The sequence below is a fragment of the Danio rerio genome, chromosome 20 (assembly GCF_052040795.2).
Source record: "Danio rerio strain M-AB ecotype USA chromosome 20, GRCz13ab, whole genome shotgun sequence".
NCBI classification, from domain to species: domain Eukaryota; kingdom Metazoa; phylum Chordata; class Actinopteri; order Cypriniformes; family Danionidae; genus Danio; species Danio rerio.
In genome coordinates, this window is record NC_141040.1 from 33833954 (window position 1) to 33857630 (window position 23677).

Below are 23677 nucleotides of genomic sequence, written 5' to 3' on the forward strand. Positions count from 1 at the left end.
ATCTACTAATAAAAGTATGTCTTCCATCTTTAAGATGTACAATTTTCAGACATTAGTGAGTAAAAACAATAAAATTTGAGAGCTGATTTGTAATAGAAAACTGGTACAAACTACAGTTGTAACTCTTAATGAATTCTGACAGTTTTTCATGTTTAATTCTGTAAATCTGGTTTGATTTAAGCAATTGATTACAGAAAGGGCTTTACAAATAAACATGACATGACTTGACTGCCTGCACTGGCTACCAGTTGCAGCTTGCATCAAGTACTGAGAGCACTGATGCTTGCTTACAGCCATGGCATTTGCAGCCTCTAATCTCAAATGAGTCTATATACCCTCCAGAAGACTGTGTTCAGTAAATAAGCATCACCTGGTGGTGCCATCACAAAGATAGATAAAATCACTGTCCAGAACCTTCTCATTCACTATTCCTGGCTGGTGGAATGATCCTTCCAACCCCATCTGAATTCCTGACGATTTTAAGAAGATAGCTGAAAACTCATCTTTTCCATAAGCACTTAACTGCATCCTAGAACAAAAATATCCTCCGTCCTCCAGACTGTGCAATCATTTTCTCAAAAGAAGATGGAAGAGGGTTAGATAAGGGCCAGAGAGGCAGAACATCCATGTCACATACCTGCTGACCTCTTTGTTTTGTTAGGCCCGCCATGCCCATTACAATTTCATTACATGCAGCCAATACATCTTTTTAAAAATCTTGATTAAATCTTCATGCTTGAGCTAACCGGAGGCACTGATCCATCTAGCTGTCTTCTCTGCACCTACTTTAACCCCTGGGGTTGTGTGTCTCTGCGCAGTCCAATGAACCCCTCTGACACTAATTGAATTACTGGAAAGAGCCATGTGACCTGTTAATGTTACGGTCTTTAGAGGAGACGGGAACTGATTCTTGATCACACATTCAGTATTTGTGAAACTTTTCAGCTGATGCAAACAGGCAGAGTACCCGAGGGCGAACTGCTAGGCCCAATTCAACACGAGAAGTCTCTTTTCATCTGGAAAGTCCTGATTATAGGACTGCAATGGGGCAGAAACCGGCAGCTTGGATCTGTTATCCATCACCCAGCCTGACACCGGACTACCGCAGGCCATTCAATCCCAGCGTCCTGCTCCATAACCATACATCTCCCCCTCCCTTCTTTCTCCACCTGGTCCGAACTAATGAACCCCCGAGGTCAAGGGTGACTGTGGGGGCATTGTAGTCAGTCAGACAATGTGCAGATGATCCCTCAATCGTTTCCCCCTCCCATCACCTTTCTTATTCCTGTCCCAGTGCACCTTGATTAAACTAGGTGCCATTACCTCATCATTGTTGTCATAATAAGAGCGTCTTTCGAGCTCTGGCAGTTGGATGACTTCACTCAGCTGGCTGTGGTTTTCATACCCAGAGCCCCAAGTCTTTATTTCCTGGAATAATTAATGACATAACCAGGAGCAGCCTTGTTATTTACTAGACGAACAGGACCAGTGACAGACTCCAGGGGAGGGAATGAGAAGGCCGGTGAGCGGATTTGTTTCAAGCCGTAACGCTTCTTTCCTCAACCCAGCTGCAGTGCTTTTCCCAGCGGAAACCAACCGGACTGTGTCCATCACTTCAGGTGGAAGTGATTCCATTAGCAGCTGTAAAGCTAATGCCTTGTTCTCCCTGCAGACTGGAGGGGTTGTATAAGAGGCCTACATCGGCTCCCGAAAGTCCAGAGGTCCTTTTGAACATCCAAATCTGGACCTGTCCGTATATGGCCAAGACTAGAAGGGGAGTGGCTTATTTTTTTAAAGGCAAATGTGCTATTGAGGTACAGTATTTGTGCACCCTAAATTAAATTTGCTCACCGTCTTATTTGTTCCAAGCCTGTATTCCTGTATTAATAAGACTGATGTTTTTATTGTGGAAACTCAACTCTTTTAATGTAGAAAAATTTATTCTTAAGGCCTTTTACAATTAATTTATTGAAAGTATTTTGTCCTTTTTCTTTATTTGCTGGTTTTCTTCACTGTCTATATAAAAACAAGAATCATCTTCAAGGCATTGTTAATTTGTGCAAAAAAAAAAAAAAGTCTTGCGTCCTATTACGAACAGCAGGTGTTGAGGATGGCACATAAAATACTAGGAGACAGACAGCACACAACCCTTAAACAAATATTTTGAGTGGATGCCCCTTGGGTGACGTCTATAGACAATAAGATGTTCCACAAATTGTTATAAATTCACTTTTGTGCTTGAAGAAGTTTGGTTACGTAATAAATGTAGTTAATTGATGGATTATTTATTATTAATGGTTATTATTATTTATTATTGTTATAGATTTTTTTTCTTTCCAGTTTCAATTTTAAGTGTTTATTTTATAAGGTGTTTTTTATAAGGTGTTTATTGTGTTGTGTATTGTGTCATTTTTGTTATATGTAAAGCACCAACATGTTGCCCCAGGGGGATTAATAAAGTTTAAAACAAAAAACAAAAAAATCCAGAGGATAAAATGTTAGATTTTGAATATCGCTATAGTTTTTGAAACACATGGGAAGAGTATTAAAAAAGGAATAACATTAAACTGAGTTATCTTGTGAGAATGTTTTGGAACATTGTGTTTGTAGAAATGATGAGAGAATATTTTTGGAGGGATCTGTTGCAGGTGAACAGGAGAACATGAAAACTCTACACAGAAATGCCATCTGGCCCAGATGATACTCGAACCAGCAACCTTCTTGCTGTGAGGTGACAGAGCTTACCACTGAGCCACCGTGCTGCATAAAATAAAACTCACTTTTAGAAAATGAAAGCATTGAAAATTTACAGTTTCTCACATATTCTCACAATGATTTTGATGACACCACATTACATTCCATAGGAATAGGGGTTCGGAACAGCCACCCCTTACTGACAAAGTTTGAGAATTTGTCCCATAAATGAGCTCATTTGTCTTATTTTGACTGCTATGCCATCATAAATGGTAAAAATAACCCATCAAAAAGGCTTTAAGACCATGTGGAATTCTCTGTTAGGTGTTGCTTCAGTGTGACTTCAGCTAATCAGTTTTGGCCAATGCTAACAATGTTTCATGAGTCCAACATCCAGCTGCTAGAAAACACAATCTGAAGTAATTGACATCATCTTTTACTAATGTATTGTTTTAAATAGAGAAAACATTTTACAAATATTTTTTATTCTAAATCTTTTATCTTATCTTTAATTTTTTGTCTGTTGTTGTTATCCATGAATTTTCAAATGCACTTTTTTTTTACAAGAGAAGCTAAAAAATTGTGAAGCTCTACATTATTATTATTATTACTATTATTATTATTATTATGTTTTAATTATTTTTTTATTAAAATGGCCTAAAAGAACCACCCGTTTCACTAGTCTGGCTACGGGCCTGCATTCTCATCACACCTTCTGATCAATCAAATAAAAACAGCTTATTCTAAGTATGTTTGTGTATATATATATATATATATATATATATATATATATATATATATATATATATATATATATATATATATATATATATATATATATATATAACACATTTTAAAGTGTTATCATATTTAAATATTTCAGTTAAGTTAACTCTAATAAACAGAAAATGTGTGCAGGCCATTTTATCAGGTTTGCTTAAGGTGTTTATTTATATCAGAATGGGAAAGAGAAGTCAGTCTCCTCAGAGGAAGACGAAATATCGTCCATGTGCAAGCAATAAATAAATAAATAAAAAATAAATACGTCTCAGACTTCAGTTCAGGCAGCTCGCCATCCACGGTGGAGCTGAATCCAAACACAAAGCCTTGCCAAATCCCTGTAAAGATCATTTCCACATCTCCGTTGCAGTATGTGCGATTTCAGAGTAGGTGTCATTCTCTTGTTTTGTCATTACTTCGGTTATTTTTGTGCACTCACATTTCCAGACATCCTGACAGGCATATTAAAATGTTCAAACATAGTTCTCTGCTCCTTCTGTGATAAGCTTTGCAGACTTTGACGTTCAGAATGAGGTAAAGAGGGTTAACTTGTTTATTGGGCACGGTCCAAATCTGTTCATCAAAAACAAATGTTTTACTTCTATATCATTAAAGATTACCGTTCATTACTCCTCATTAGTTTTCATTATGCAGTGAAAAGTATGCACATTTTCCAGCAGCAGAGATCTATCATGGGTATACAGTATAAGAATAAGGAAACTCCCAGGAATAATGTGTTGTGTTCATGCTCATATTAATAGCACCTCTGACAGAATACAAATGAACTCTCATCTAATTTTATCAAGGGATGTAAAGCAGAGAATTAATCATGACATACCAATAATGGAACCAGAACAATTATATAACGAGTGTACTAATAATTAAAAAACACTGTGGTTATGAGATTAAAGGATGATGAGAATTACATCTAACTCAGTCTTACTGTAATAGCTTATATAGTTAATATTCTGAAGCACTTGAAGTATTCCCCACAGTTTCTATGATATCAACCATTGCATTATTTATTTATTTATTTATTTATTTATTTATTAATTATTTACCTCAACAGGCCAGAGTGATTGATTTGGTGTGCATGGTGATAACTTCACTTTAAAGGTGCCCTATAATGAAAATCTGGGTATAACAAGACATTGTAGAATAATAAAAGATTAGTATATAGAAATGGACATTCTGTGAGCCTCAGACACCATTGTTTACTTGTCTTTATGTAAATTCCACAAGTGTAAAACCCCGGTGAACAACGGGCCTATCAGAAGACAAAATAAACAGTGACGAGATTAACGGTCCATGCCCTCCGCATTTGCATGTTTGCCTAATTTGGGTCGTTTACCCGGACCTGACGAGCAGCCATGTCATCAAATTCTGAGATCATAAAAAAGCTCTAAGATGATTATTATGCACACCTCATGCTGCGTTTGAAAGGCAGCAATGTTTAGTAGTAAGACAACAATGATAATTTTCCTCCCTTAAATATTTTAAGCATACATTTCACTTACTATGTATGTGGGACCTTTTATTTTGAAAGCACAAGTGCCAATTTGTTTACTGCATAGATATTTATATTAGATGTTGCATATGCTATTGTTGTCTATTGGAAGGAATGCCTCAATAGAGCTGTCATTTTAGTACAGGGTAGTGCTCCTTTGAAATGAATGTGGAACCAAGGTGCAGTGAAGGACTGGCCATCCAGAGCCAGTGATATATACACATATATACATACAGTACATCTATGACCGGGAGTTTTCCTGGTGGTCAGTATGCAAATATTTTTTTGAATTACAAGAATTATACTTTTACATCACTTTTCTACATTTATGGATAAGTGAGCACACAGCCATTGCTGGCAAAGCTTGTGTTTGTGTGCATGTAATGTATTGTCCTCCCTCCCTGTTAAATTTGATATAATCCGTGTCCTGAAACACACTCCCTATCCTGCTTTCACTTCTAATCCTAACGGAGGGAGTGATTCGTTTGTGAATGAATCTCTTCCGCCCCATTTACATGAGGCGTCAGCTTCAACGCTTCCTATTCACTTTGAATGGGTGACGTCAGGCATTGTCGAACTGCAGTGTGGATCCGTCGGCGCCGCTTCAGAGACGTTGCTCGTTGCAGAAGTTGGGACTTTCTCAACTTTTCAAGCGGCGATGGAAGCGTCAGCCAATCAGATCACTGTATGCAAATACACCAGCTCAGACAGTGGCCTATTGCTGACTAATTTCACTGGCTAACACTGCTATGACTATCGCGTCTGCTCTAACTTCAGACACGCCCTCTGTCAATCGTTGACGCTGAAGCCCCGTGTGAATGGGGCATTATCCGTCAATAATAGAAGTTTCTAGCACTGCAGCATCTTGTTGTCATAATTCATTAACATTGTTTGCTGATTTTATTCAACAAAACTAGCGTAAGCCTAGTATTTAGTGTGAGTTGTTGCTTCTTTGCCTTATGATCAATGCAGTGACTGTATTATCATCTATACTTGTTTAGCACAAAAATTTGTAACATAAAAATGTGGAAAAAAAACAAATCTCACCTATGAAATGTTCTGCTTTTGTGCTTTGTTTTCTTTGTTTACTTGTTACTACAGCTGTACACAGTGCTAAAATCCAGCATCTTCACATTGACTTTAGTCTTGACTAGTGTGGTGGAATGACATTTGTCCTGGGAGCACTGTACAAATGTAGCAGCGCTCTTGACACATGCTCAGAGTCTGTTTGCCATATAGTGTATATATCGATGGTTTACTGTGTGTTACTGGGCAATGACAGCAAAATGCATGTTCAAACTGACCTCAAAATGCAAGACTCACACATTACACATTTATTCATCTCCACTCTGAAGAGGCATAAGATTTGTTTAGTTACATCTTTTGTTAATTTATCATGTTTATTTTGAAATTTGATGCCTATTTTTTAACAAACATATGTAGACTGCTGAATCATGTCAAATCACTTGGCTTAACTGTCATCTGTTCATGCAGAGGTTAATTTTAATTCCTGCCTATACTTTTTTTCCGTCAATATATCTTCAAAATGCAACGCCATACAGCTTTATCACTCTATTTTGTCAAGTTTATTTATATTTTAGTCTTTATCCACAACAGATCTGGTGGGAAAAATAGGTTAAAGTTACTCTGATTGGGTTTATATTTGTCCGTGTTCAGCATACATGATGTGTGTGTGTCTGTAAGAGTGGCAAGTCAGAGCGGAGTTTATTAATATTTACAACATGAACCATATATGGTTAATCATGGACTTTCTGATTCTTTGGGTATTTTATGGAGTAATAAATGAGCTTATAACATTTTTTTGGAGATTTTTTTAACTTACTGAAGGCATAAACCTACTATTTAGACATCAGAGAACAATTAACCTTATTAAAACAATGCAGTATATGGCACCTTTAATGAAATAAACATTCTGTGTGTTTGCTATTGTCTGCAAGCATTTCTACGTGTGTACGGCTGAGGAGAAGCTGAAACCGGGTTTATAAAGTGACAGGGTGGATTTTTAATAAGCAAGAGACAGAGTCAGTGGAGTGACGCTGAGCACTGCAGACAGATCTTTCTGAAGCCAGATCTTTTCTGAGCAGAAATATCTCTCTGGGCAAGCTTGTGTCATGCATTGTGTGCTCATAATGCAAATGCGGACTGATCCCATTGTCGCTTTGCTTCGCATCGCAGGCTTGCGGACCACTTTGCGAATAGATAGGGATGTGGATTAGGACAGGTCATGTTAGGCCTCCCTTACTTTTCTGTATGGGGCGAGTGAAGGAATGGATAGACAGATTAATTCATTATGTAGCACGAACATGAATGTCTTTAATCCTTTGTAAAAGAAATCAAAACAGTACTAATCAATGTGCAAAACAGTTCCAAAAGCTCTTTCCCTGAACTTATGTAATTGCTTATAGTCTCTTTATTCTTTATAACTAAAAGATAAGGTTTCATCGATGATAAGATATCAATGCAATTACATTTTCCTTTGGAATTGAAAATAACATATATTTAATTTTAGTCTTGGTACTCAATACAAGTTTTAAGTCACAAAGCTTAGACAAACTGCATCAAAGGCTGATTTTGATCATTTTTGGGTTCATGTCTGTTTTAGACTCTGCCTTTTTGACAGTCTGATCCGGCATATAGATCTTAATCCTGCTGTTCGAGTTGATACAGCTGAGCTTTTGTCTCTGTTCTCCCGCATTATATAAAGACCACAGGACCGCTCAACTGTTTCTCTGTTACTGGGACTTTGAAAGATCTGCCAGTCAAAATACTTCAAGCTTCCTGCATATGACAAGTTCATTGCATGCATCCATCAGTTTCATGCAGATTTCTGACAGACCTATGACTTGTAAAACTCAAAAGACTATGCTCCATGAAACTATGAAACATAGCACTGAAGTTATTTTTGCTTACAGAGACTATACATGCAAATACAGTTTGATGAGAATGATGCTTAGTCCCATTATTCATCAGGGGTCGCAACAGTGGAATGAACCACCAACTTATGCACCATATTTTTCATCTAGTGGATGCCATTCCAGCTGCAACCAAGTACTGGATAATATCCATACACACTCTTTCACACACACACACTACAGCCAATTTATTTTATTCAATTCACCTACACCGCATGTCTTTGGACTGTGGAGGAGACCGGAGCACCCAGAGGAAACCCACACGAACATGGGGAGAACATGCAAACTCCACACAGAAATTCCAAATGACCCAGCTAGGACTCAAACCAGTGACCTTCTTGCAGAGCGGCGACAGTGCTAACCTCTGAGCAACCATATCACTTTGTAAAAACAATCAATGTTAGATATATACAGTGAATTATTAGATATTTTTAAATTTAATTTAAAGAATGTTTGCACAGAACTGAATTAAGTTTTTTTCCTTGCATTTTGTCTACTGAAAACTAAAAGGTTACAAACGTAACTCACGCTCCTGGAGGGAGGAAATGAAATGATCACCAATGTAATGTACATTCCCTGAGAGAGGGAACGCCTTTTTTAAAACGCCTCATAAAACATTCTTTTACTGAGTAAATGAATGGCCAAAACATGAACAAGTGTTAATTATTTACTTAAAAGTGTTAGGTAACAATTTATAAATTCCTAAATTTTAATGACATCCTAAAATGCTAATTTGGTGCTCAACAATAATTGAATGCAAATTTATATTTTTGTGTAAATCATTTTTTTAAGTATTCACTGATGAATAGTGACTTACTGAAATTATGAAAGTTTATAATGAATTCAATTCAAATCAATTCATGTGTATTTATATAGCACTTTTATAATGTAGATTGTGTCAGATTGAGAAACAAGCTTCAATAATTGACTAAAGTGAAGGAAAAAACCTTGAGAGAAACCATTTGGGCACGACCATTTCTCCTCTGGTCAAACTTCTTGTGCAGAGCTGCAGTCTAGGCGATGGAGGGTGTAGTTGCAGGTTTAAATAGGTTACTAGTGGGTGCTCAGGCTGGCCCATGGGATGACGATGATAATGATCAATGATAATGAATAATGAAAACAGAACAGTTGTTTAAAATAGATTTCTTTTTAAGATTATAAAGATGCTTACTTTTAATTTAATATTTGAAACTCTTTTGCAACGTAATGCCATTTAAAAAAAAATTATAGCAAATCTTACTTCATTCATTCATTTTCTTGTCGGCTTAGTCCCTTTATTAATCCGGGGTCGCTACAGCAGAATGAACCGCCAACTTATCCAGCAAGTTTTTACACAGCAGATGCTCTTCCAGCTGCAACCCATCTCTGGGAAACATCCACACACACATTCACAGACACACTCATACACTATGGACAATTTAGCCTACCCAATTCACTTGTACTGCATGTCTTTGGACTATGGGGGAAACCGGAGCACTTTGAGCAAACCCACGCGAACGCAGGGAGAACATGCAAACTCCACACAGAAAGGCCAACGGAGCCGAGGCTCGAACCAGTGCCTCATCGACCTTCTTGCAGTGAGGCGACAGCACAACCTAATGCGTCACTGCTTCTCCCTAACAAATCTTACTTAGAAGATAAATTCACAGTTTCCTTTCAATATTATATATTCTCTGAGGCAGAAACAAGCCTTCTGTTCATTTCAAGATATAAATAGGATTTTCAATATCAAACCTCTGGAGTTCCTACAACAATAATGAAAGAAAAGACAAATAGCAAAGCCTTTCTATTGGTCATAATATCTTTGAGTCTGCTAGTGTCACAAATCTTGAAGGTTATCAGGCTGTGTGTGTGTGTGTGTGTGTGTGTGTCTGCGGTCTGGCTCATGGTCAGAGGCATCAGAAAGCGGATGAGTCAGGTAATGAGAAGGAGAGTGAGGAATGCTGAAACACCTCTCCGAGACCCATGTCATCAGTCTCACACAAAGGCTTGCACACAGTCTAGCCCGAGGCTTAGGCTAAAAGCTTAGAAAAAAACACCCATAATGGCTGGCCAAACTTTATCTCGGGGCTGCCTCCCTGTCTTTGTCACATCAGCCATAGCCCTCAGTGCTACGAAAAAACCAATGCATCGACTCAAAGGAGCTCCATTTTCTTTGCACATAACCGGTAACTGAGACAGCCCCACTGAGCTCTTAAGAAACGGAAATGTGGCATTGTGGAGTTTCTTCTATTCAATTATTCACGCACAGCCCCTGGCCACTGCTGCCATTTACAACAGCAGTCATCTCTTCAAAGCCATGATAGGGCTGGGCGAGATCCTGTTTCTGAGATTGAGGAGTGTGTGAAGGGAGTGGAGCTCACCTTCAACTCCCTCCTCTGTCTCGCTCTGTCTCTCTCTATACAAAGTAGTCACTCCAGGGCTTGGCCCATTCAACTCAGCAACATGATACAAATGTGGAACAGACAAAAAGGGAGAGAAAAAGAAATGGCATACTGTACGCTATCAGGAGCATTTGTGGCGGTGTAAAGGGCTTCGGGCTCCGAGTCATAAATTAAATTCAAGGTTAAACCAAAGGCTTCTGCTGTGAAGGCTGCAAGAGTGATTTAAATGCAAAAAGTCAAATCCTTTGTAACAATAATGAACACTTCTGTTCAAAAGTTTCAGCGTTGGAGGAATTTTAGGTTGATTTAAGCTCGATTTTTACCTCTTGACAATCTGAGAGAAAAAAAATCTAGATCTTCTAGATCTTGTCTCTGATGTATAACAATGGAAATTCCAAGATAAAATGTGGAACATTTCAAGTCTAAATGATTAATAATAGGGTTGTCTTTTGACTGTTTTGACTTCTTCCAAATTCATGTTTAACCTGCCACAAATGGATTTCATTTTAGTAATAATTTACAGTACATAAACCAATCACATGACAGTAACTGGACAGCATGCTCTTAAACATGTAGGCATGGTCATGAGTCATGACCATCTGCTAAAGTTCAAACCGAGCTTCAAAATGGAAGGGTGTTTGAAGTGACTTTGAAAGTGTTGTGGTTGTTGATGACATATGGGTTGGTCTGAGAATTTCAGAAACTGCTGGTCTACTGGGATTTAATGCACAGCCATCTCTAGGGTTTGCAGAGAATAGTCCAATCACGTGAGAAAATATCAAGGGAGCAGCAGCTGTGTGGGTGAAAATGCCTTGTTGATGCCAGAGGTCAGAAGAGACCAGACTATATTGAGCTGATAGAAAGTCAACAGTAACTAAATTAACCCCTCTTTACAACAGAACATTAAACAAGCAGATGAGCTAAAGCAGTGGAAGGCAAAATAAAAGTAGATTGGAAAATCTTTGCCTGGTCTAATGAATGTTGATTTCTGCTGGAACATCAGAGAGTGGGATTAGAATATGGCACAAAAATAAAAGCAAGGAAGTCATTCTGCCTTTAATCAGCAATTCATGCTGGTGGTATTACGGTGTGGGGATATACTTGGCACACTTTGGGAACCTCAGTACCAACTCTGCATCATTACCCAAAAATGAAAATTCTTTTATTAATTACTCAACCACATGTTTCAATCCCATGAAAAATTGGTCATCTTTGGAACACAAATTACGGTATTTTAGATGATATCCTAGAGCTCTCTGTGCTTCCATAGACAGAAAAGGGACATCATCAGACATTCAAAGCCTAGAAAAGGAACCAATAATATAGTCAAAACATTCCACACGACTTCAGTGGTTCAACTGTAATTATACAACCTTTCAATCAAACAATACACCTTTGTGCACTTAAGTCAGTGTGATTGCGTTACTCAAGTTACTAATATAGTATTTAGAAGAAAAAAATGCGTATTTTAAAACACATTTCGTTGTAACGTCAGTTAATGAGTATGCACTTTTAAATTGCTGGAGAACGTGAGCTGAAATAGCTGCTGTCGAGATTGGCTTCTTCTTTAAATGCAAATACAGACATTGCTTCAATGTCATTGAGAATAAAATCAAAAATATTGCTGTGAAATGCAGTCTATGTCCAGTCTCTAAAGACCTTTTGACTGCTTTTAACTCGACCAGCAACTTCTTCAAGCACTTGAATAGTCAGCATTTTATAACAATACTCGTCACCAAGTAGGACACGGCTCACAAAAACTTGGTGGCCTAAACAGGCTAAATTAGATATTTGTGCAGGATATGGAGTTAAGGTATCTTCTGAATATGAAGAGGAGCTCAGCTGCTTATGAGACCATTCACATATTGCATCTATTGCATGCATGCATATTGGGGTGCATATTGTGCACGCTCCCATTTCACAGGAGACCCAGATGAAAATCGTGACTCATGTGACAGACCGATCAGCTTCATTCTTTGTATTAAATATATAGATTGAGGTAGACTAATTATCTCAGATAAACACAGAACACCCAAACACTGCAGTGCTTTTCATATTATGTGCCACTCCTCATCCCCCACCAGTGTGCAGCATCCACCTGGATGACGCTACAGCAGCCATATTGCGCCAGACTGCACACCACACACCAGCTGATTGGTGAAGAGGAAACAGAGTGATAAAGCCAATTATCAAATGGGGATGGTTAGGAGGCCATAATGGACAGAGGCCAGTGGGCAAATTTGGCCAGGATGCCAGGGTTAAACCCCTACTCTTTTTCGAAGAACATCCTAAATTTTTTTAACGACCACAGAGAGTCAGTTCCTGGGTTTAACATCTCACCCAAAAGATGGTAATTAGTAATGCAATTACATTACAATTTTCCAGTAGTAGTCAGTAATTTGTAATCTATTCCTTTTTTAAACTACTATAACCAACCCAACACTGCTAAAGACACACAATCACCTTTGTGGAAAAAAGACAAAAGTAAACAAAGTCATTTTTTACAATTTTATTTATGACACAAAAGTGTTTTTGTAGCTTCAATTGTTTTGACAACTTTTCTGGATATCTGGTGTTCCAAAGATGAACAAAGGTCTAAGGGATTTGGAACGACACAAGGTAAATAATAACAGATTTTTCATTTTTCCTATGTAAATCGTTTAAATGCACAGCCTATGCCAGAGTATTGTCACTGTTTATCTCTTTATGACCACTCTTTAACACCACTTGGATCTGAGAGAATAGGAGATTTGTATCATAGACATAAAGCTGACCAAACTCCAATATCTATGTGATGCTATTATATCATATGAACCAACATCTCTGAGGAACATTTTTTTTTTGCTGAAGGAATATTGTGTGCCAAAGCAAATAAGATTACATAAACAGTATGATGACAATTTTACTAATTTAAACAGTTTAGCACACTAAATATTAATAGTACAAACACTAAATAGCACCAGAGTACTGCTATGCTGTGGTCAAGGGGCAGAGTCTGAAAACCTGCAGATTCTTCAGCAAGACTTCTTCCAATAATCGCAATGTTTCAAAGTGATTTAGCCCCAAAGCGGGTCCATTCTAACATTAACCACAACTGACCTCACAGACAAACACTCATACAAATCCCTGCACCTATAATGTCAGAAAGGAGCGAGTCAAGCTTTTGGTTACAATATGTGACAGTTACCCTGCATTATCCACTGGAGGTCTGCATGTGAGAGATGTGACCAAGGGCACGGGCGTTGCGTGACCCTGTCAGTGTGTATCCCAGTGTCCAAGCCCATGGCAGTGGTAAGCGGCATTAAGCACTGAACCACACAATTCTTCTGTACGCCCTCAGGTGAGCTGGCAACCTCACACACACACACACACAGTGAAAACATCCATACTCTCTCGCTTCGTGACAACAGTCATTCAGGCCAGTGGTTTCACGACGTCGCACAAGATTACTACAGCAGGCGAGACAGACGTTGCGTGCCTGAAGAGGAGCTGGGTCCCTGTTAAACCACGTGGACTCTCGGATGTGAAGCTCAGTAAAAATGAGTTCTGTGGCCCGTGAATGAAACTCCATTGAGCTTGCATCCATGCTGAATCATTTATGCTGCGGCAATTCGTTAGACACAGGAGACCTTAGGTGTGCATTAGATACATAACTAGAACTGTAAATGAAAAAAAAGTCAAACAAAGAGTAAAACCAACTTTTAATTGTCACATTTATGGCCGGTGACTATACACTCACCGGCCACTTTATTAGGTACACCTTGCTAGCACCAGGTTGGACCCGCTTTTGCCTTCAGAACTGCTTTAATCGTTCATAGATTCAACAAGGTACTAGAAATATTCCTCAGAGATTTTGGTTAATATTGACATGATAGCATCACGCAGTTGCTGCAGATTTGTCGGCTACACATCTATGAAGCAAATCTCCCGTTCCACCATCCTAAAGGTGCTCAATTAAAAAGATATATGGTGACTGAAGGTCATTTGAGTACAGTGAACTATATGCACGATTTTCAATTGGTACTAATGGGCCCAAAGTGTGTCAATAAAAATCTATACTATTGCCAAGCTTAGCAAGTACATTTTTCCTCAGAATTACATATCTGTCATTAGCCAGAAATAAGCCAGAGGGATTACATCGAGATCTACCTGAGCTCAAACTTCCCTCTCGCCCTGCAAACGGGAGGGAGCCCAGGGCTCAAGGATCTCATGAGCTCAGGGCTCTCTACTGGCACAGCATGCCAAACAAGCTTTATTATCAATCATCAGCTAGGTGTGCTAACTCTTGAAAACGGTTTTTTTACTTAAAAGAAAACACAAGAAACTTAGTTTTAGGAACCATTAATACCAATGGGTTGGGGCTGGGGTTGTCGCGCGCGAACTGAACAGTGAACACTGCACAGGTTGAGCCCTATGTGTGCACGTGCCTGCAGGTCATGAACATGTGGAACAGAAGTGGCTGCAAACAAATTTATTATAAGCTGCTAATGTAAAAAGATCACAGTACTGCCTATAAGATTACATAATATTTATGGTAAATAGAAATTATTTAATAAATGTAAATAAATTATAATAATTTAAAAATACCAGTACTGTTTTATAATCTCCGACCCAGTTGCACAGTAGGTAGTGCTGTCGCCTCACAGCAAGAATGTCACTGGATCGCTGGTTTGAGCCTTGGCTCAGTTGACGTTTCTGTGTGGAGTTTGCGTGTTCTCCCTGCAATCGCGTGGGTTTTCTCTGGGTGCTTCGGTTTCCCAAAGTCCAAAGACATGTGGTACAAGTGAATTGGGCAGTCTAAATTGTCCGTAATGTATGTGTGTGTGTGTGTGTGTGTGTGTGTGTATGTTTGCCAGAAATGGGTTGTGGCTGGAAGGGCATCCGCTGCGTAAAAACGTGCTGGAAGTTAACGGTTCATTCTGCTGTGGCGACCCCGGATTAATAAAGGGACTAAGCCAACAAGAAAATGAATGAATGAATGTTTCATAATCACCAATGCTGATTCATGCTTGAATTTTGTGCTTTACTGGTGTTAATTTTAGGACCTGCTGTTAAATTATATATGTTGCAAAAACATGTGTACAGTAATGTGAACCCATGTCGTTAGACATTTCATGATTAAATATTCATGTCCTACACTTTCATGCCTTCAGCAAGCTGTACTTTACGTGCTTCTGCTGTAGATACACTTGAGGAATTGATGTAAACAACAGGGTTATAAAGTTCAGCACACAGTACGATTCAGATAAGGTAAGATAGATTTCTGGGAATATGTCCATGGACATGTGAATATATTAGAATATGTTTTAAAAAGCATTTATATGGAACAGGGTTTCACGTTCATAAAATATAATCAGTAAAATATAGAATCATTTTTGAAGAAACCACTTCTTTTTTCAGCAAGTAGGCATCACATTTTTCTAAAGTGACAGTACATTTTTTAATATGCTTTTTAAATCATAGATTTTTCTTTTTTAATTTGCCATTTATTATAACCATTTATTATTTAAATTATGATGTTTAGGAATCCTGAAAAAAAAATTTTTGTTTGCACAAAATCTTAAGTAGCCAAACTTTTTTAAGCATATAATAATGAGAACTGTTCCTTGAGCACCATTCATTTACCTTGATGTCAAAATCACATCAAATTGACATCTAATATTTGCATAAAAAACATGTCAAAACATGTCAGCCCTGTGCTTTTTGATGCCAATGTTAGATTTCAATTTGATGTCATTTTGACATCAAGGTAACAAATTACATCAAATCGATTAGCAATTTTGACATGCTAATTAATGTAGCTTTGAATAAAGAATAAACTTCATTTTAAAATCTATTATTTAAATAGAACAATTCTATTCTTCCTTAAGAGTTAAAATAATCAAGTAAAAATTAAAAACAAGAACGACAAAAAACTTTTGTACCAAACTCAGTACACAGATCCCTCAGCCAAAGAAATAGTCGTCCTCCCACAGCCAAAAAAAGCTGGTATTGTGTCATTTTGGATGTTTAGAGCAAAGCAGAGGCCTGGTTTCGGGGAATTGTGTGCTTATCTATTGATCAGGGAAACCAGAGAACACAGTCTACATTATCAGACAGAAATACCAGCCATGGCTCTAAAGAAGTGCAGTCTGAGCTCAGTTTTGTACCTCAAAAGTCATGGAATAAGCATAAATACAACAATTTATTTATAAATAAACATAATAAGATAATGAGAAAGCCTGTACCCCATGCATAGTCATTATTGGATGGCTGCTGATCCAGCGATACAGTGCCATTTTCTATAATAAGCAGCAAGAGTGTGCAAAACTGAATTTTGAGTACCTTGTCATTGTTATTCTCCAACTGATGTGCTCTAAAGATGGGACAGGTATCGCTGTGACGGTGCCTCATGCTGACTGTATAATGTACTGTGAGGAACTCATACACACGGCACTCTACCACCATAATAAACACATCAGATATCTCAGAAATAATTCTGAGGAGAATCTATATGAGCTGATCGAGTACCTCTACCACCACCTCCGAGTGCACGATTTTAAACAGATGAACACACTGCATACATTTAACAAATTACTTCACGTGAAATATTAGCACTGCTATTTTGTATATTCCCACTGCAGGATGACCCACGATGCGATGCAAAATCATTAGGGGGCAATACGTGTGTCCTGTTATCGGTTGGCATATTAAAATAAGTCACTGGGTGACAACGTGCTCGATTGATGCCCGCAGGTCTCTATTGGGGGTGATGAATAGCTACAGACTCACTTTAATAATCTAGCCGTGGGAGGCCTGAAGCTCATGTGCATTGCGCTGGCTGATTTTTTTTTTTGAGCCACTCATTTACAACAGCGAAGAGACAATTTGAAGCAATTTGTCACTCAGATCTAAGTTATGCAAAGGGAGGGAGCCGTGTGCTTAAAGGCGGTAATGAGAGCGGTCACATTCATCTTTAGGTTGCTTATTTCTCCACAGTTGTGTTAATGAGGAAAAAGGCATCCAGCACGCTGACATATGTGGTACACTGGAGCGAGAATATTTAATGTCGAGTAATTGCCTCGCAGATGTCCTTCTGCAGCCCCAAGAACAAATTCTGTGCTGCCGTCCACAAACATAAGCGTACTGCTAATGATTGGGAAAGATTATAGAATGGATTTTTTTATTATAAAATTCACAGTAGGATTCAAACATTTCTGCTGCAATTATGAATATTATTGATCCTGGACATTATGGTTTCAAGGTTATACATTCGTAAACCACAGGCAAACACGGCATGTGATTTGTTTCAATTATGGCTTGGTTTGCTTTCGCACATTAGTTCAGCTCATACATTATAGAACTGACTTTTTAGACTGTGTAAAGATATAATAGTCTTTTTTAATCTTTCATGCATTTTCCATCCTAGATTTATTGCTTTTGACACAAAATACAATGCATGCAAATTTCCTTCTTTGGCTGTAAAATAATATTGTTGCTGCTAAAGGAAACCAAGTATTTTTTTTCTTTTACAAATCCGTCTTATCTCTTGGTTTTACAGTTATTTAGCCAATGAAAAGTAAATAAAAGAACTCATAGCTCAGATTTGAATCAGGTGGTGCACATATATTAGTTAGCACTGCATCTAACAAGTGTCATTTACTCAGGAATCACTATGGAAATACAGCAGGGAAAATAAGTATTGACCATATCATGTTTATCTTGGGAATAATATTTCTAAAAAAGCTGTTGACATGGAATTGAACAAGATTTTGGTAAAACCCCAAACAATACAAACATAAACATAAAACAAAACAAAAGAAAATCTGAAAAATTAAATGTATTATTATGTAATCACAATGAAATGACACAAGGCGAAAGTACTGAACAACTGAAATGTATTTAGTACTTTAAATAAAATGCTTTTTTGATGATGGCAGTATAAAGACGCCTCTCATATGGAGAACGAAGTCACATGTATTGCTCAGGTAAGAGTTTTTCACAGACTTTAACGGAGTTTAAAATTCTGGATAGTTTTGTGAATCTCGTCTATCAAATCTGATCTTTTACTTGTATTTTATTTTGGATTCAAGCCAGGTGATTGGCTGGGCCGTTCTACAGCTTGATTTTCTTTCTCTGAAAGCATTTGAGAGTTTCCTTGGCTGTGTTTTGGATCATTGTATTGCTGAAATGTTCACTCTGGTTTCATCTTTATCATACTGATGATGTAGATGTTGGACTGAAGCAGCTAATCTTAATTTACACTGATGAAGGGCAAAGGGTTGCTGAAAAACTACTGAGAGATTTCAGCTGCTGTCTGGGCTTTCACTGCCTTTTTACACCTTCCTTTCTTCATGTGATCAATACTTTTCCCTGTGTAATTTCATTTAATTACACATAACTTAATTTGATTTGTTTTCTTTGCATGTATGGATTTCTTTGGCTGTTATCAACATTCGGGTAAATTTTTAAGTCAACAGCAACTTGAGAAATATGTTTTCTGAGAAAATGTGTCATGTTCAATACTTATTTCCCCCAATGTACTAATGCTTTATGAATGTGACTGGAGTAGAGTGTTTTTTGTTGGCACTTGCCATCATGTTATGTCCAACAGTGTTTTAAATAGCTTTTGTACAGCATTTCACGTTTCACAACATGAGGTTTTGGCCAAGGACAGGAAGAATAGAGCAGCCATTTAGCTACAATAAAATATATTAATAGTAAGTTAATGAAAACATGATACACTTACTGACTCAGATTTGTCAATTCTAACGACAGACAAAACACATACAACTGTCATCAACAGCATTTGAGTTTGATTTGGATGAAATGTTTATACAGTATGTCTAACCACATGCAAAGCTACCATAAAAACATTGAAAAATTCCTAATTACTAAACATAAATATATATTTTTTCTCATTTCCTGATAAGTAGCAAATGTGGCACCTCGTTTATAAAATGTTGAATACAAACCATTTGACCTAAGATAATTTCTCAAATGTGTGTATTTGTAATTCAGATAAATAAACGTCTTGTCCAGATGTGAAATCTATCAATAAAACTAATTAAAAATAACCCTCTATTTGTCTGTATCATATTAAATTACATTGCACGGCACAGTTCATTACTTCATCTATGAGCTTAAAAACACAATACACATAAAATGAAAAAAAAAAAAAGAAAAGAAAGCACGGTCAAGAAACTCTTATTTTATAAGTGTGTGCAACAGTCTGTGTGACACTTGAACATTTTCTAAACATGGGCTTAGTGTTTAAAAAGATGGTGAAGAAATGGGATGTACAGCGAGCTAAATATATTTTTTATGTATTTATGTATTGCAGACAATTAAACGTGCAACATACTGCCGCACTAAGCATTAATCAAGTAGTATGCAAGGTGATGATAGATTCCCCAAGGCCACATGATGACGGGAGCTGTTTTGATTATTGCCCAATTTATTTTATGATTCATAATGCAATAAACTTTTATAGCAGAATAATGAACATGACTTACATAGTGATGATAGAGCGTGAGGGGCTATTTTCACACCGGCGACAGTAGGGCCTCGCGCACAGCCAAATATTTAGCCAGGCTGATTTTCACCCCATGCCTTTTGCATTCATTAAATAAACCTTAACTAGCCAAGAACTTGGACGGCAAATCCCATGTGTTAATTTAGCATGCGCGCACACACATAATGCATTTTATACAGTAAAAAGCATTTAATATATCGTCTTCCGCTACCCTTACCCCTAAACCCTAACTGGAAACCTGTGGCTTGAATGTGACATGACCCAGTTAAGTAGGATTTTTCAGCATTTGGAATTACAGGGGCATGAGACACGTCTTCATAAACCACCTTATAGATTACAAATAATTCATACCAATATCATTATACAAATTTATTCCCTGTAAACCACCAAAACCAGTACAGATGCACACAAGCACGCACACACACACACACACACACACACACACACACACACACACACACATACACACACATACACACACACACACACACACACACACACACACACACACACACACACACACACACATACACTTAGATAAACCATAGAGTCAAGACAGAAGGAATGGAAGCACAGAGCAGACATTTTATTTATTAATCCCATAAAGCCCATAAGCCTAAAGGACAATGTCTGGTAATGCGGACCTTGCATTCATAGATCGCACATATGAAATCATTGGGAATAAGGGGCAAAGTCCCTCGAAGGAAAATTGCATTAGGTGAATTTTTCAGTCCGACTACCGGCCAGCGTCTCCTTAATCACCGCACAGGTTACACAGAGGCACAGTGTTTTAAAAGGTTATGTCTCAGTCTTATGGAACAGCTGTCTAGTCATTTGTAAAACTCGAAGGGCCCCTGGTCTCGTTCAATCTGCATTAATGTATGTGTCCTAATGAGCGCCGGACACGCTAATGATAGCTTGGTTACAGACCCAGATCCATTATCTAAGTGCATTTTACAGGCATCTGCAGCTGGGACCAAACCATTAACACACGGCTAATTTGAAATTGTGTAATGCTGATGCGCAGGTCGTGCCTGTTACAGAGACACAAGTACTGTGCTTTTAATTATACTTCTGGAAAGTTTGATGAAAAGATTTTGGGAGATCTCTAATGATTTAAAAGTGGCCAAATAACTGTGAACGGTCAATTGGTCAAATAATTGTGAAATGAGAAATTTTAGTTAATTGCTGTTTTAAATGTGGAGTTTTTTTTTTTTTTAAATCATGCAGTTTGAATAAAAAAGTTCAGATTTATTTTCTTCCTCATTTTGATGGATATATAAGTGAAGCAGCTTGTTGACCAAGACAAAAATACAGAGATGGGCTTGATTGTGTGCATGAGAAATTGTTTGGATGCTTGGGGTGCATTGCTATTGGTGGATCTCTTGTAAGTGACAGGGTTGTCCCACCTTCTCGTCAGTAAAAACCTCATTTGAGACATCAATAAACTAAAGAGAAGTTCATTTGAATTTGAAATATATACTTATTTGTTTTTTTCAAATAATGCGAAGACCAATGTATATTAGAAGAGACCAAAAAATGTTCAAAAACTATTGAACTGAAGTTATATTTATTTTTGACCACAAGCTGGCACTGTCTTCGTTCAGCTTTTGCCACTTAGCCCCAGTAATGACTAAAAAACATTTTTTGCTTAAAAGTTAGTAAATGATTCCAAAATGATTTGCACAAAAATATGGCTGACCTAAATGGTTAGCATTATAACAGACTGTCTTAATCCTGGGACATACTAAGCTGATGTCGAACAACTAACAACTAGTAGCAACAAAAACAAACTGTGTTGTTTCTTTGTGTCAGCTGCTTCCAGTCCCACCTGGACTAAAAAGCTGTGCGTAAACACACCAAATGGATGATAGCTAGCTGAAATACAGTTGAATTCAAAATTATTAAATCCCCTTTGAATTTTTTTCTTTCTTAGATATTTACCAAATGATGTTTATCACAGCAAGGAAATTGTCACAGTATGTCTGATAATATTTTTTTCTTCTGGAGAAAGTCTTATTTGTTTTATTTCGGCAAGAATAAAAGCAGTTTTTAATTCCACGATGATGGAACGACTTATTTAGAGAAAATGCCCCAACTTGTTTGTATAAAATTGTATTGTTTCACACAGCTGTAGTTGCAAACGTACAAGTTTGTGAATGCTTGTTGTAACGATAGATTTGGAAAACGCCAAATTTTGTAACGACGGAACTTGCGACCACAGTTGGCTAACGATGGTTTTGGGAAATGCACAGCAGCTTGTTGTCAACTGTCTTATATTTTTAATAATCCATGATCCAAATATTTAGGAAATATTACAAAATGACAGACGGTTTTATTGTGTTTCTTCTTGATTTGCGTTATTTGCTTTTGTTTCATCACTTGAACAGCCAATCACAGCTCTCACTTTCACAGACGGCCAACACGATTCTACATTTTGAATCAGAAAAAATCACTCAAACATGAGCCAGACAAGAGGCGACATGTGGAACACCAAATGTGACAGATGGCCCAGATGGCCCAATGGCCAACCGTCGGCTTGGTGTGTCCTGGCTTTTAAATAGCAATAGCTATTCCAAAATCTCATTTTATTTGGTTGCGAAATTTCAATATTTCAAATTTTACCAGGACGAGGTCAGATTTTGATCGATGTTTTATCGTCTTTGTATCCAGGATAAATTCTGTATCATTCTGTAACCTTTGCAAGACATGATCTGAAGAGCATACAAGTCAAATTTGAACTAACTGGGGTAGGAAGAAGTAAAAACACATTAACTATTTACTATGATCTCTCCCTAGAGAACAAGATCTTTACTTTCAATGATGCAGACAATGAAATATGGAATAAAGTCCTTGAGACAAAATATTGAGAGAAGGATGTGTAATGATCAAATATTACAATCAAGCTTTACATGCATATTCTCTGTGAATGCCCTAATAATGTGTTTTAAGATTTTAAATAACAAATATGGTGGTAATTAAAAACATCAACTCCGGATATTTAGTAAAAGGAAACAACATTTTCAAAACTAAAGGTTATAAGCTTTAACATAAGTCCAAATTTAATCTGATGGCTATAGGGTTTGCCTGGTAAATAACCCTTTTCAATTAGTGAATTCTAAAACTCTTCTCTAAACAGGACTCCCATTGCAGAGAAAGCATTTGGCTTACAAAAACAATAGGGTCTGTGCACCTATGCTGACCCTTCAGCTCTTAGCCCTAAAAACATGAACAGAGATGTTGGATATCCAGTATCTGAAATAAGTAAACGCTTTAGAGAGGAGCTGCCTGAGGGCAGAGAGCAGAAATGAGCCACTGATTAGGGAGCGCCTCCGCACAGCCTGCATGAGGTCATTTCCTCATCTACTCTCTTAGGATGGCTGTTTAGACCTCTCACTCATTCTGTCATATCAAACATAAATCCGCCAAAGAGAAGACATTACATCCTGCTGCTATTAGTTATGTCTATCTCGCTCAAGTGATTTGTGCTTTGTTTTATCCACCTTTATCCTACGCCCCATGATGCTTTGTGTAAATTGTGGGAGAAACTTCTGTAAACAATCAGTGAAGTGTTAAAAAAACAGGGTAAAATGAGGTAATATTATTCTCCTTACAATTCATCCATCTAGAATTAAAAGGCAACATTTTAGATTCACCAAATAATTTTTAACAGACCATGAATAACCCCCGAAAACTCGAAACAAGTCTTTCTGCAACAATATTATGATCGTATATTGAATATACAGCTTATGCAATCATCATCAATATGGACTAAAATCTCTGAGGAATATTCTTAGTACTTTGTTGAATCTATGCCACAAAGAATTAAGGCAGTTCTGAAGGCCAAGGGGGGTGCAACCCGGTA

The 23677-nt window shown here is 37.5% G+C and overlaps 1 protein-coding gene across 1 annotated transcript in view; it reads left to right on the plus strand.

The window, feature by feature from the left end:
- The window catches only part of LOC147832240 (uncharacterized), a 28411-nt gene that overhangs the window by 2081 nt on the left and 2653 nt on the right, over positions 1–23677 (plus strand). The window lies entirely within an intron of this gene.